Consider the following 14,254-nt stretch of genomic DNA (forward strand, 5'->3'; position numbering starts at 1 on the left):
TGGTTTTTGGGCTCGACACATGTACTTATGAAAATCAAACAATCAATTTTAAAATTTTCAAATGTTGTTTGTGAAATTTGGTTGATCCCAGCAAACCAAGCCGGACCGGTCGCAAACTAAAACCGATCAAACCCACTAGGGTTTTGTTTTGAAGAGAGGGACAATCGTTCGAGAAACCAGCTCCTCTTCTTCCTCTCACGCTCATGGAAACCTCTCTTCTTCCTCTCACACATCTGGTTCTGGTTTGTGCATAGCAGAAATCGAGTCTTCTTCCTCTCACGCATATGGTTCTGATTTGAGTAGCAGAAATTGAAGGTTTTATTCCTCTCACGCATCTGGTTCCATTTGAGTAGCAGAAAAAAGGGGATTTTGAAGCCTTCCTCTCCAACGGCCATTGTCTACAAATTGTAATTGTTCAAGAACATTTATCAACTTCTCTAATTCAAGAAACACTATTTTCAAAGCTTGATTCCATTATTTTCATTGCCACTAAAAAGTGGAAAACAAATGAGAAAAAGTATTGAGAGAAAAAAAAATTACAAACGAAAAGAACAAAGGGGAAAACGAAGAACCCAATTACGGATTTTTCAATTCCTGTATCAGAGCTTCTTCCAACAAACTCTCTGACTCCTCCATCAATTCATGGCTTAATTTAAACATCAAAATACAAAATTCCATCTGATTTAGACCACCATCACCATCCAAATCACCTTCTCTCAACATAGACAACAATTCATCATCTTTCAAACCCTACAACCCTAGTAAATTAGTGTTCCTCTTCAAGCTTTCAAACGTGATGACTTCCTTGTTAGGGCCCATCAATAAATAAAACCCATTACAAAGCTCTCCAATCAATCCTTCTCCATCCAATTTCTCCTGCCATTCCTGAATCTTCAAGTACTTGAATAAAATCGAAGAAGAGAAGATAAGAGAGAATTCAAACTGAATTAGGAATGAGGAGAAGAGGAGGCAAGAGTGCTAAATAATGGAGAAAACGAAAGGGGTTTGTGGAAAGAGAGTCCGTGGATGCCAATGAAGAGTCTGCGAGGTTGGGTGGTTTCTTTGGATTCAGAAGCGTGAGAGGAAGAAGACGAGCTTCCATACCCACGTATCAACCGACAAAGTCCGCGAGGTTGGGTGGTTTCGGTTTGACTGGCCGATCCGACTGGATTGCTGGGATCAACCGAGTTTCACAAACAGTATTTGAAAATTTTAAAACTGGCCATTCGATTTTCATAAGGATACGTGTTAACCCCAGAAGCCAGGACGATGGCTGTTACTCTCAAGGCCGTAGAAGATCTGAATCCCAAATGAAGCTTCTGTCCTTAATTTATTTGCCGTCAACCGTCGCATGTTTCAGTGTTTTACTAACTTCACTTACATTTATTCCCCCCCCAAAAAAAATTTTATTGTCAGTTCTCTGTGCTTTAGAAGCATGCCTTATTTCCTTACACGCCCTGCCAATAAGAGGTGTGGATGTAGATGGGGAAACCCTTAACACCAAGATCCTCAAAAGGGTTTGTTTTTTTGGTAGAGAGATCCTCAAAAGGGTTAAAGCTACCAAAAATGAGAGAAGTTGGGGTTAAAATCTTAAGCATTTAGCTATTAACTTGAGCAGAGCCAGAAAAATAGATCAAAGATTCAACCAGATACGACCGCCGACTCCATTCCCACCATCTCTTTCCAGTTTCCACAGATTTCTAAACAGAGATGGGCGCAGCTGATGTTGTAAGAACCGCTGAAACAATCCATTTATCTTTCTCTGTGTCTCTGTTTTTCTTTTCAGGGGTTTTTAATGTTGCAGAGATCTTTCTGAAATTTTCTTTAGGTGATGGAGGAAGAAAGCAAAGTTGTTTCAGTGTGAGAAGAAGAAGGGGAAAGAGAAAGATAACGGAGATGTGAAGGAACCCGTTAAAGAAAATATGGGTTTGGAGGAAAAGGTGGTTGCAGAATCATCTCCGACTGAATTTAGAGTCTCCAAGCTGCGAACTTTGAACCCGTCGAACCCTCTTAGAGTTATCATTCAAGGTGTTCGACCTGCTCGTTTTCAAACTCGTCCTACTTCACAGCCTCCTCATCCTCCTCCTCCTTCGCATAGAACAATCAAGGGTTTTGTCAAACCCAAATCCATCCCCATGCAGAGGTCTAGAACACGATTGAATATAAAGAGAGGGAAATAAGCCGTACCTGGCACCCATGTAAAAGAGATAAGAATATACCCACGAACAGCAACGATCCATCAGATGATGTTTACAAACAACCGCGATGGGAATCTTTTACAGTCTCCTAGACTCTCCCACAGAGTTCTCTTTCTTGTGGAGGAAAGAGAAAAGAGAATAGAATACTAATTATAGGGAACCCTCATCATTAGTATTTATAATACTCCCCAAACCCTAACCCATTTCCACAATGGGCCAGGCCGGTCCAATCCGTCTCAATAAAATAGTAGCAAGCCACATCAGCCCTTGTATTTATTGATCCCCATCAATAATCGACCCGATAATTAATTAAGCCCACACATCGCATTTGGAAAATTCTTAACATCAAAAACTCCACGAGTAAGTCAAATAGATTGCAAGATAGCTTGATTTTGTTCTCGTATTACAAGTTGTTGACTTTAATTTTTTTTTTTTGGGTTTTTTGTGTGTGTTCTTTCTACTGTAAGCAGGAAACGTTGGCTACTCTAAATTCAAGGGCTTATACGAATCGAATATTTCTGTTTCTGTTTCTTCTCCACATGGTAGCCTCAGTTGGGTTAATCTGTTTTCTTGTATTCAAGGCAGCTCAGGGGCTCTTTGAAAAAGGAAAAACTGCAAGAGAAGAGAAGAGGATGTTTAAGTACTAGTTTCCCCCAAGCTGAAGGCGCAACTATTCTAAGCATCATTCTTGCCTTCTTGTGGCAAAAGGCAATTAGACACTAGCCCTATTTCATGGTTAATGTCATACTTTGGAGCACCTTCACCACGTCCATGGTTGTAGGGGTTCTCCTTCTCTGCTTCCAGAGGGCTTCCACAGACGGCGTTGGTGTTGTCTTTCTACTCTTCGCGATCGGTAATGGCCTCTATGTGTGTTGGATCACACAGAAAACCAAGTTCTATGCAACAGTTATCACCAAATCGCTGGAACCAGCTGTAAAATTCTCTGATCTCAGTCAACCCACTTACTAGATGCTTGGGATGTGTTTCATGTGGATATCAATTTGGGTTTTTGCCATAGTTGGAGCTCTTAATTTCTACGTTCCACCATTAATCAAAATCGCTCTGATCTTGAGCATGGCTTGGATAGCAGAGGTGATGAGAAACGTAGCTAATTTAACTGTAAGTCGGGTGTTGGAAACAATCTTCCAACACATACATATCATTGTATATGTACTTAAGAAGTTAGATTACTTATCTTAATGTAGACAAACTGAGATCAATGACAACAATCTCAAGCACCATATAATGCGTCATAAGCCTGAAAAACATGAAGAAAATAAAAGAAACGGTGGGGCTGTGTTGTGACAAAAGTCACTCTCCTTAAGACTGTAGACACCCCCTATGGTGCTGCCGGGTCCTTGCGAATCAGCCTCCAAGATAAAATAGCGCTTCGATTAAAGTTATCTAATAATGATGCACTTCAAATACTAGGCTACTAAAGGCACAGAGAGTTGCACTCAATTGGATATAAACAATAGAGAAACAAAGCCGAGAGAAAAAACAAAAGAAGTTTTCTCAAAAATTATTAGAGAAATGGGCAATATTCTTCTCTTTATATAAGAGAAGAAAAGGCACCCCCAAAAGGTATCTCCAAAGGATATGCCCATAAAACATGCCTTTTCCCATAAAACTTGTTTGTTGACCATTCAAACAAGTCTTCCAATAGGTACACCCATTGGTCATTTTGGTGTCTATTAGGAAGCGACAAAACCCTCTAATAAATATTTAAATAAAGAATAAAAATATTTTGAATCAAATATTTTAAATGAATTTAAAATTCCAATAATCCCCCATAGATTCAAAATATCCAAAACAATCGACAAATCCAATTGAGTGAATTAGATATAGTAAGACGCATCGTTGCAAATGTCTTTCGGACTTGAACCTACACTAGGTCTGATAAACAATGCTACAGAGTATGGGTGAAGTCAGACTTATTGAACCTTTCCTCATTAGTGTAGCCGACTAGCCTATCATCCACCTCCTACCAATCAACCCTCGTGAAGCTCCCTTTTAATTATATGGACATTTTTATTTTTAATAATACCGGCCTTGTCCCCATCTCAGCTTCATGGATGCTTAAAGAATTTGTCTATAAAATTTTCATCGGTTTGCGGCCTGACCTCCTATATCCACTTAGGTCAGCCAGTGTGCACTACAGATAATACACCCCAACATTTAGTAGGATTCGACTAATTAAGAGTCTAAAACTCATCCTCCTTTCATTATGGTGATACTATTTTACTATGTAACCAGAATGAGCAAATTTTAGTAATATTAAACAAGTCTCATAGTGACTTCGTTTGTACCCTTTGAACCTATTTCAAGAATATTTTTCTTCACATAGGTTGGGTGTTCATCACATGACCTATGATACAGGCCTTAAGGGTTCATTCCTTTAGACGTATACCACAATAGTGGTCAGAGGCTATATAATAGTATTAGTCATTTTTGTTTCAACTATATTGAGTTGATAGCGCTACCTTCTTTAGCCTCACCAGATATATATAACCAAGACATATTAGTCTTTATTTCTCTACTGACCATGTCATTTACCTTTTGGATAAGGACTTACATTGATTCGGCTTCGGCCATCTCCATATATCTATTAGTTAGATCATTAGCCTAGTGGCTCTCAATCCGGCCTTCTTACAAGTCATAAACTTGTAAAATTATGGTGGTACCTAGCTATAACGTAGGTTTATATTATTGATTCTATAAATCACCCCACCAACACATGTTTGTACATGCCACCATTAAACCAAGGTATTGTTCTAATTATTTATATAACCTAATCTAAATATATTTATTAGATTCAATTTTCAAGTAGAGATTAATCATTCTACTTGGCTTTATTTATCTCTTAAGAAGAGACTAAACATGTAAATATACGCATTTTCATAATAACCCCCACATTTTGGATTTATCACATTCAGAGATACAAGCTGAAATAATATGAGAATGCCCTTTGTAGGAAGACTATAACGTGAGACTATAACCCCCACACTTCCATACTAATTTACCCATGCAATCTTTCTTGCATATCACACATTCATATTGATGCTCCTATGTAATTTTATATATGCATAATTACATACACAAATACTTATAGATTAAGTATTCAACCAGTGTGCATTATACAATGCCACTTGTCTTAATTGACAATCAATTAAGCTAGCCAATTTGGTACATGTTTGAAGTATTATAAATCTGGCAATAAATCCCTTGCATCATTATGAAAATAATATCAGGATTACAAAACCATACCGTAGAAGAAAGAAATGCCTTCATAATACTTTTATCATAAAGGAATTACCAAATCTATCCACATGTAGAACCTACATATTAGATCTCAATATTCCAAAGGATCTTATGAAAATTCATAAAGTTTCATAACTTATGCCCTGTCTCACACACTTAGGCAAAGTTTATGCAAAGTTCATAAAATCAATTGATCACCAATTAACAAATGTGAGATATGACATGAAATGGTGTCTAGACCATCTCACCCATTTACATTTGGATGCCATAAATGTTCTGGTCAATTTTCCAACCTAACATGGGCTCCATGTCTAATAAACACAAAAGGCCCATTAATAACCTTTAAAATAAGAAAGAATTGGCCAACGCATCTCTAACAGACCATAACTACCGTATCCGATTTCTTTCTATACCGGTTCTGTCCATACCTGGCGTTGCTTGGGTGTCAAGATCACAATCCCATGCAATCTCCTATGATATCGCTCTCAATCTTCCTTGTATAGCTTAATGCAATATTGTAATCTTTTATTATTGGAATGTATATTGTAGGTGATTGAGTTTCTAATATGTGGATTCCTTCACGTATATATACACCCACCATTATTTCTTAAACAAGGATGAATATTCACATAAAATCTAATTCCATTATGGTATCATGAGCCTCTAGCTCCACCGAGCAAGAGATTCATTTTTTTATTTTTTTCTTCTCATCCCCAACGTCCTCCCTCCCTTGGCCGAAATGGGTTCTCCTCCCACCACTCCCATCTCTTCTTCCACTTCATCCCCTATTCCACCTACACCTAGTCTATCCCAAATACTATCTATTAAGCTTTCTTCAAAGAATTTCGTTTATTGGAAGACCCAAATTGTTCCTTGTCTAAAGGGCCAGCAATTCTATGGCTATGTCACTGGCTCCAGTATCCTCATTTCCTCTCTCTCTAAGGAAGCCATGTCATTAGCAGTTGGACATGAGACAAGCAAGGAGCTTTGGGACGTCCTTCATGCTGCCTATAGCAATGCCTCCACCCCACGCATATTGGCCATTAATGCCGCTCTTCAACAACTAGTCCAAAAGCCTGAAGAATCAGTCATGCAATTTCTAAGTAGGGCCAAGGCCCTGTCTGATGAACTTGGGGCTACCGGCAAGCCTCTCCCTACTGAGGACCTCAATTTACACATCTTTCATGCTCTACGTGCAAAGTTTCAACCCCTTGTTCCCACCATGATGGATCGCAAGGATCCTATCAGCTATACAGACTTACATGGCCTTCTTGTGAGCCATGAGTACCTCCTTCAGTCACGCCAAGCAATCATTGATCCTGCTGCCAATGCATCAGTCAATGTCTCTCAACACAAACCGAATACCCCTACATAGCCCCAAGGCCGTGTCACTCCTATTGGTTGTGGTCGTGGCAGGGGTCGTGGCCCAAGTGGCTTTGGGCTTTCTAATGCCTTTGCCCATAGTCCCTGTATGATTTGTGGCCGTACAAACCATCAGGCCGCCACCTGTTATTACAAACATAAGCCTATTGGACAGCAGCCTGAGCAAAATACCACACCATCTACCTATCTTGCTACCAACACCAATGTACCAGTGCCCCAAAACCCACGGCCCTACCCATCTCAACCACCACCCCAACCGTCCTATCCACCCATCCATGGACATTACCTTCCACCCTCCACCAACTCCAGCATAGCCTCTTGGATTCCTGACACTAGGGCCACCCACCATGCGACACCTGATCTGCAGTCTCTCTCATCATATGTACCTTATAATGGTAAGTACGGTTTGTTGGTTGGTGATGGTAATACTATTCCCATATCTCATGTTGGTCACTCTTCTATCCCTTCCCCTTCTGGTTCTTTAACTCTTTCTGATATTCTCCATGTACCATCACTTTCTAATTCTTTATTTTCTGTTAATAAGTTTGCTACTGACAATAACGTTTTCTTTGAATTTCATGCCACTCATTTTCATGTGAAGGATCCGACTTCCAATCGCATTCTACTTACGGAGCCTAGCAAAGACGGACTCTACTACTTGCCATCTTCACATCCACCATCCACCAATGTTGCTCAGTTCTCTTCCTATGATCGTTGGCACCAACGTTTGGGTCATCCTCATGATCGTTCTCTTCATATTATGGTTCCTGATGTCAAGATCCCTTCCTCTTCGCATTTGTGTCCTGCCTGTCAAATAGGCAAATTAAGTCGTTTGACGCTTCGTGAATCAACCCATCATAATAGTTCTATTTTAAATTTAATTTTTAGTGATGTTTGGGGACCTTCTCCTGTTATTTCTTCTACTGGACATAAATATTTCATCATTTTTGTGGATGATTTTACCCGTCATATTTGGTTTTATCCCCTTAAGGCAAAATCTGATGCTTTTCCTGTGTTTAAGGAATTTCAGGCATTAGTTGAACGTCAGTTCTCTAGTAAAATTAAAAGTGTGCAAACAGATTGAGGGGAGAGTTCTGCTCTCTTAGTTCTTATTTTGCCAATCTTCGTATTCATCACCAGGTATCCTGCCCTCATACCCATGAACAACAGGGCACCGTTGAGAGGCGTCATCGCCATATTGTTGAGACTGGACTTGCTCTTCTACGCCATGCCTCAGTCCCTCAACTTTATTGGGATTACACCTTTGAAATGGCAGTCTATTTAATTAATCGAATGCCCACTCCCACTCTTGGGAACCTTTCCCCTTATCAGCTTCTCTCTTCCCATCCACCCGATTATAGTTTTCTCAAAGTGTTCGAGTGTCTCTGTTTTCCTTTCCTTCGTCCTTATAATAATCACAAAATGGATCCACGATCAGCTCTTTATGTCTTTCTTGGGTATAGTTTTCATCACCATGGCTACCATTGCATGCATCTTGCCTCACAGCGCATTTATATTGCACAACATGTACGGTTTGATGAGCATAGATTCCCATTTTACGAATCCACCTAAACTCCCCTCCTACATCACCCACACCCACATGGGCCTCTCTACCCCTAACTGTCATACCTGACCCACCTACTCCGCCCACTCCATCAAACCAGCCCCCACCCAATCCTATACCTGAAACCAATCCTATGTTCCCTAGCCCGCTACCCTCCCCTTCCCCCACCCCTCCATCATCTCCCCCACGTCGCACACGCCTTCTAAGTGAACTATATGCCGACCCCACCACAGCCCCTCATGCCCATTTTACACCCCTTTCACCTGAACCTTCCCCACTAGTTGAACCCACTTGTTACACTCAGGCTGTGAAAGATCCCAATTGGCGCCAGACCATGTCTGATGAGTTTGTGGCATTGCTTAAAAATGGCACATAATCATTGGTGCCTCTCCCTACTAATGCAAATTTGGTCGATTGTAAATGGGTGTACAGGATAAAAAGAAAGGCTGATGGATCAATTGAACGGTATAAGGCAAGACTAGTGGCAAAGGGGTTTCATCAACAGCCAGGCTTGGACTATGAAGGGACATTCAACCCTGTTGTCAAACATACAACCATACGAATAGTGCTCACTCTGGCAATCTGTAATGGATGGGGTATTCGGCAACTTGATGTCCAAAATGCCTTCCTACATGATGTTCTAAATGAGGAAGTTTATATAACTCAGCCTCAAGGATTTGAAGATGAAAATCGGCCAGCCCATGTATACCGATTACACAAGTCATTATATGGTCTAAAACAGGCCCCTCGGGCCTGGTTCAGTCGCCTGTCCCAGTTCTTAATCCAATCTGGTTTCAGGTCTTCCCAGACGGACCCATCATTATTTATATATACACAAGGTCCAACGACCTCCTATGTATTGGTGTACGTCGATGACATCTTGGTGACTGGAAATCAGCCCGCTCATATTGACGCTTTATTACAGCAGCTTGCGTCAGAATTCTCCATCAAAGATCTTGGCAGATTGAGTTTCTTTTTGGGGATTGAGGCCTCTTATCAACCCGATGGGCTTACATTATATCAGTCTCGATACATAGGTGATCTTCTACAACAGGCTGGCATGTCCGATTGCAAGCTAGTTCTTACCCCAAGGGGGTGTTCCTTTTTCTAATCCTACAAAGTACAGGTCCATCGTGGGGGCCCTATAGTACATCACACTTACACGCCCAGACGTGGCCTTCTCTGTGAATCGTGCCTGCCAATACATGCACAGTCCAACAGAGGATCATTGGACCATGATCAAGCGTATACTACGCTATCTCAAACACACTAAAGATTATGGACTACATATATCCAGGTCCTCTTCCCTGGATCTACAGGCCTTCTCTGATGCTGACTGGGCCGGTGATGGTGATGATCGAAAGTCCACCGGCGGCTATGCTATTTACATGGGCACAAACCTGATATCTTGGGGTTCCAAAAAGCAGAAGACCGTGGCCTAGTCCTCGACTGAGTCCCAGTACAAGGCCCTTGCTGATGCATGTGCTGAGCTTACTTGGCTCCAGTCCCTTTTTGGCAAACTTGGGCTAACTACATCCTCAGCACCTGTCTTGTAGTGCGATAATATCGGCGCCACGTATCTCTCGGCAAATTCGATTTTCCACGCCCGGACCAAGCACGTAGAGATCGATTTTCATTTTGTTTAGGACAAGGTTGCCAAACGAGATCTACATGTCCGATTTCTTTCCACTAAAGATCAGATTGCGGATATCTTGACCAAGGGTCTTGGCACGACGAGGTTTACTTTCCTTAGAGACAAGCTGAAGATTCGCCCGCTCACATCTTCATCTTGAGGGGGTGTAACAAACCATAACCACCGTATTCGATTTCTTTCTATACCGATTCTTTCCATACCTAGCGTTGCTTGGGTGTCAAGATCACAATCCCATGCAATCTCCTATGATATCTCTCTCAATCTTCCTTGTATAGCTTAATGCAATATTGTAATCTTTTATTATTACAATGTATATTGTAGGTGATTGAGTTTCCAATATGTGGATTCCTTCACCTATATATACACCCATTATTATTTCTTAAACAAGGATGAATATTCACATAAAATCTAATTCCATTAATCTCTAACAGCCCTTCTCATGAGTAAAAACCAAAAAGACCAAGAGAGCAAGCAATAGGTACGTCTTCAGGACGGTGGACACTTCCTGGAGGCACCTGTGAGAGCCGATTTGCCAACTCAAGAGGAAAAAAAAAAAAGTTTCTGCAAATCCTTTCAACCGTTGCGGCCGGTCGACAAAAGTAGCCCCGACCAGCCTCAATTCCAACCAGGGACAGCGACCCCCCAACGATCTCAAATCCTACATTCATTGTTGTAATAAACAAGCCGACCCTATTATAGATTTGGAAAAATTGGCAATACACCAAACCCTTGGCACCCTATCTCTTGGGAAAAGATGGCTGGTGACAAGCCCCACGGTAAGCAAGCATTAATCTTTCTTTCACTCTTGATATACACACACTATCAGTCACTCACAACGCATAAAGTTCTTTAGAATATAAGAATTCCGTTCCATCCAAGTGTTGATCCAGTATACTCTCCCACTTCTTTTCTAACTGCTTCTGATTTGGACCATGGAATGTGTTGGGGCAAGTGCCGTGAACCCAAGAGTGAGAAGTATAGATTTATATTATAAAACATCTCATGCAAATTAATCCGAATAAAGAAAAAAAAAAAACTACTTACGGTCTCCATGAGAACGTCTTTGAAAATTGCCCTTTATCTTTCTTCTCATACTTACACATGATTTATCTTGTAAATAACGGAGAATAACATCATGTACCAACGCATGCAATAGAGAAACATTCTCTTTTATGGGGCTTGTCAAGGTAGTCAGAAATGCAAGTAATCAAACATTCTACAGTCTTAAGATTGTTGGAAATAATCTTCCAAAACATACATATCATTACATATGTAATTAAGAAGTTAGATTACTTATCTTAATGTAGACAAATCGAAATCAATGACAACAATCTCAAGCACCATATAATGCGTCATAAGCCTAAAAAACGTGAAGAAAATAAAAGAAACGGTGGGGCTGAGTCGTGACAAAAGTCACTTTCCTTAAGACTGTAGAGGTCCCCTATGGTGCAGCCAGGTCCTTGCGAATCAGCCTCCAAGATAAAACAGTGTTCCGGTTAAAGCTATCTAATAATGATGCACTTCAAATACTAGGCTACTAAGGGCACGAAGAATTGCACTCTATTGGATATAAACAACAGAGAAACAAAGCCGAGAGAAAAAACAAAAGAAGTTTTCTAAAAAATTATTAGAGAAATGGGCAATACTCCTCTCTTTATATAAGAGAAGAAAAGATACCCCCAAAGAGTGTCTCCAAAGGATATGCCCATAAAACATGCATTTTCCCATAAGACTTGTTTGTTGACCATTCAAACAAGTCTTCCAATAAGTACACTCATTGATCATTTAGGTGTCTATTAAGAAACAACAAAACCCCCTAATAAACCTTTTAATAAAGAATAAAAATATTTTAAATGAACTTAAAATTCCAACATCGGGTTATCGCTCTTTACTACCTCAGAGGAATGCAATCGAACACCCAATTCTGCTTCCAGAGAGCCATGTCAAGGAACCTTTGAAGTGCTTGTCTGGGTTCGTTCTTTGTGCCTGCGATCGAAGCTCTGAGAATTGTGGCTCGAGCTCTCAATTTGCTTGAAGGTGAAGATGAATTCATGTTCTCTTGCGCTCATTGCTGTCTCAGAGTCATGGAGACCATCTTCAGATACGGCAATGGCTGGGCGTTTGTTCAGGTATCCTTAACTGTTGATGTTGACAGCTTAACGCATAACTATTGCAAGTCTTTTTCCTTACGAACCATTGAATTGCAATTTTACCTTTCAGCTGGTCTCTGTGATGGTCTTTATTGACAATAACTGCATACTATAAATGTTAGGCATAGGACCTCTTAGTTGGGTTGGTTCAGGAGGTTTATCCGGTTTGACCAGACTAGACCGGACATATCCATGAGAGGCAGAAACCACATCTATATGTTTTTCAGTTCCACTTAGCTGGGTGGCTATAAATTTTGCCATGTGGCAAACTTGTCCAACATAGCCCAAGATCCCAATAATCTTCATCTGAGAACGTTGGCCCAAAATGATTTTGCCAAGTGGCAGTTATTCAACTCAGTTTTATTCCAACTAAATGGAATCTTCTTTCTCCAACCAAGTCTATTCAAAGTCATACTTATCCACATCAATGACCATAAAAATCTGCCCCTCTATTTATCAATGGTCGAACATACCCCCTACTGTGCATGATCCCTTATGAATATCGATCGCAGGCCTCAGTCAATGAATACCACAATTGAAGGAATAGTCGGTCCAATCATTTTTTATGGGTAAAATCATAATAATACCTTAGAACAAGATGTTGAAAAGGCAAAATTTTGTAACCAAGTTGTTTGATGCCTAACAATCCAAAGGATCGGAATCTCTACATCTAAGTACATCTAACCCTTTGGATTAGCATGAGAAAGGGTATTTTCAATACGATACAATAGGGGGTGAGAGTATAATAATGACGTAGGAGTCCAATGACATGATCACATCATCAGTGGAGAGGAGATTTCTCTACTCCACGGGTGAAAGAAAACTTAGTCCTGATCCAATTGGCTGAACCGGACTATTAAACTTGATGCCTCATTAGTACAAAGTGTACCCCCTTCCTTATCCACCAGTTGAAACAGAAAAATGGAGGTCACCATTGATCATGCTAATGAATCCCTCACAACTGACAACAACTTTAATTAACCTGTCTTGATTGTTCTTTAAAAATTGTTTAATGTTAGATGGATGAAGAATGTTTATGTGTTGGTGAGTAGATAGCTGCATATGGGAAGGGATTTGTGAGGGCAGCACAGGATACATGGACTTTGTTTGAGAGACAAGGAATGGAAGCCATAGTTGATTCTGATCTAACCATCGCGATTTGCTTCTTGACCGGAGTTTGCAGCAGCTGCATTTGTGTCCTTGTCACTGCGTCGTGGTCGTGGGCACTTCACCGGAGCTACACGGCCACCGTGTCACTCCTTGCATTCTTCATCGGATACCTCATGGTAGGATTTGTCATTAATTCTATACCATAACACATTGCTCTTTTCATTGGGTCTAAACTTTTGCTCTATATGTTTCTTAAATGTACAGACTCGGATTGGAATGGCATTACCACATGCTTGTGTTATGTGTGTTATGCAGAGAACCCAGACAACAGGTTATTTGATAGAACAACTCCCGACCGGCTCTACTTGATGAAAGACGGCAAAGCTTACATTCTACCGACTCCTCGGGTCCCTGTTCCCCATCGATTCACGGTGTAGGTCCTAACAAGTTTGAAGCTTTAAGAGTTCCAAGGTACAAAACTATATGAGTTCATCAGCCTTTGAGGAATGGTTTTGAGCTAAAGCATGGAAAATACAGCATTTTGGTCAGACCAATTTGCATTGGACCAGGGCTTGAACCGGACCGGTAGCTCAGGATGGCTCAACAGAAGTGGGAATGAGGTGGAGGATGATGATGATGTTGTTAATTGACTATGACCATTCAGCCTTCATCATTCTATTAAATGGAGAGAGAGAAAGAAGGGGATTCCCCTTTATAAAGCTACCGAGAAAGGAGAGCTTTGTAACCTGTCGTTTTTAATTGCTTAACATGTGACATGTCTCATAGCTTTTGGGATCCTTTTGGGATATTCGTTTTGTAATATAACTCTCCAATTCTCCATTCCCCATGATTGTAATATATTGTATTATTCTGAAAAAAAAATATTATATTGTATTATTATTATTAAAATTATTTTTCGTGACATCAATATGGG

General features: G+C 40.5%; 1 pseudogene; it reads left to right on the forward strand.

The window, feature by feature from the left end:
• The first annotated feature begins 3,133 nt into the window (after nt 1–3,133).
• Nucleotides 3,134–13,778, forward strand: LOC122645579 (annotated as a pseudogene).
• The last annotated feature ends 476 nt before the right edge of the window (nt 13,779–14,254 follow it).

The sequence above is a fragment of the Telopea speciosissima genome, chromosome 11, assembly GCF_018873765.1.
Source record: "Telopea speciosissima isolate NSW1024214 ecotype Mountain lineage chromosome 11, Tspe_v1, whole genome shotgun sequence".
Classification (NCBI taxonomy): domain Eukaryota; kingdom Viridiplantae; phylum Streptophyta; class Magnoliopsida; order Proteales; family Proteaceae; genus Telopea; species Telopea speciosissima.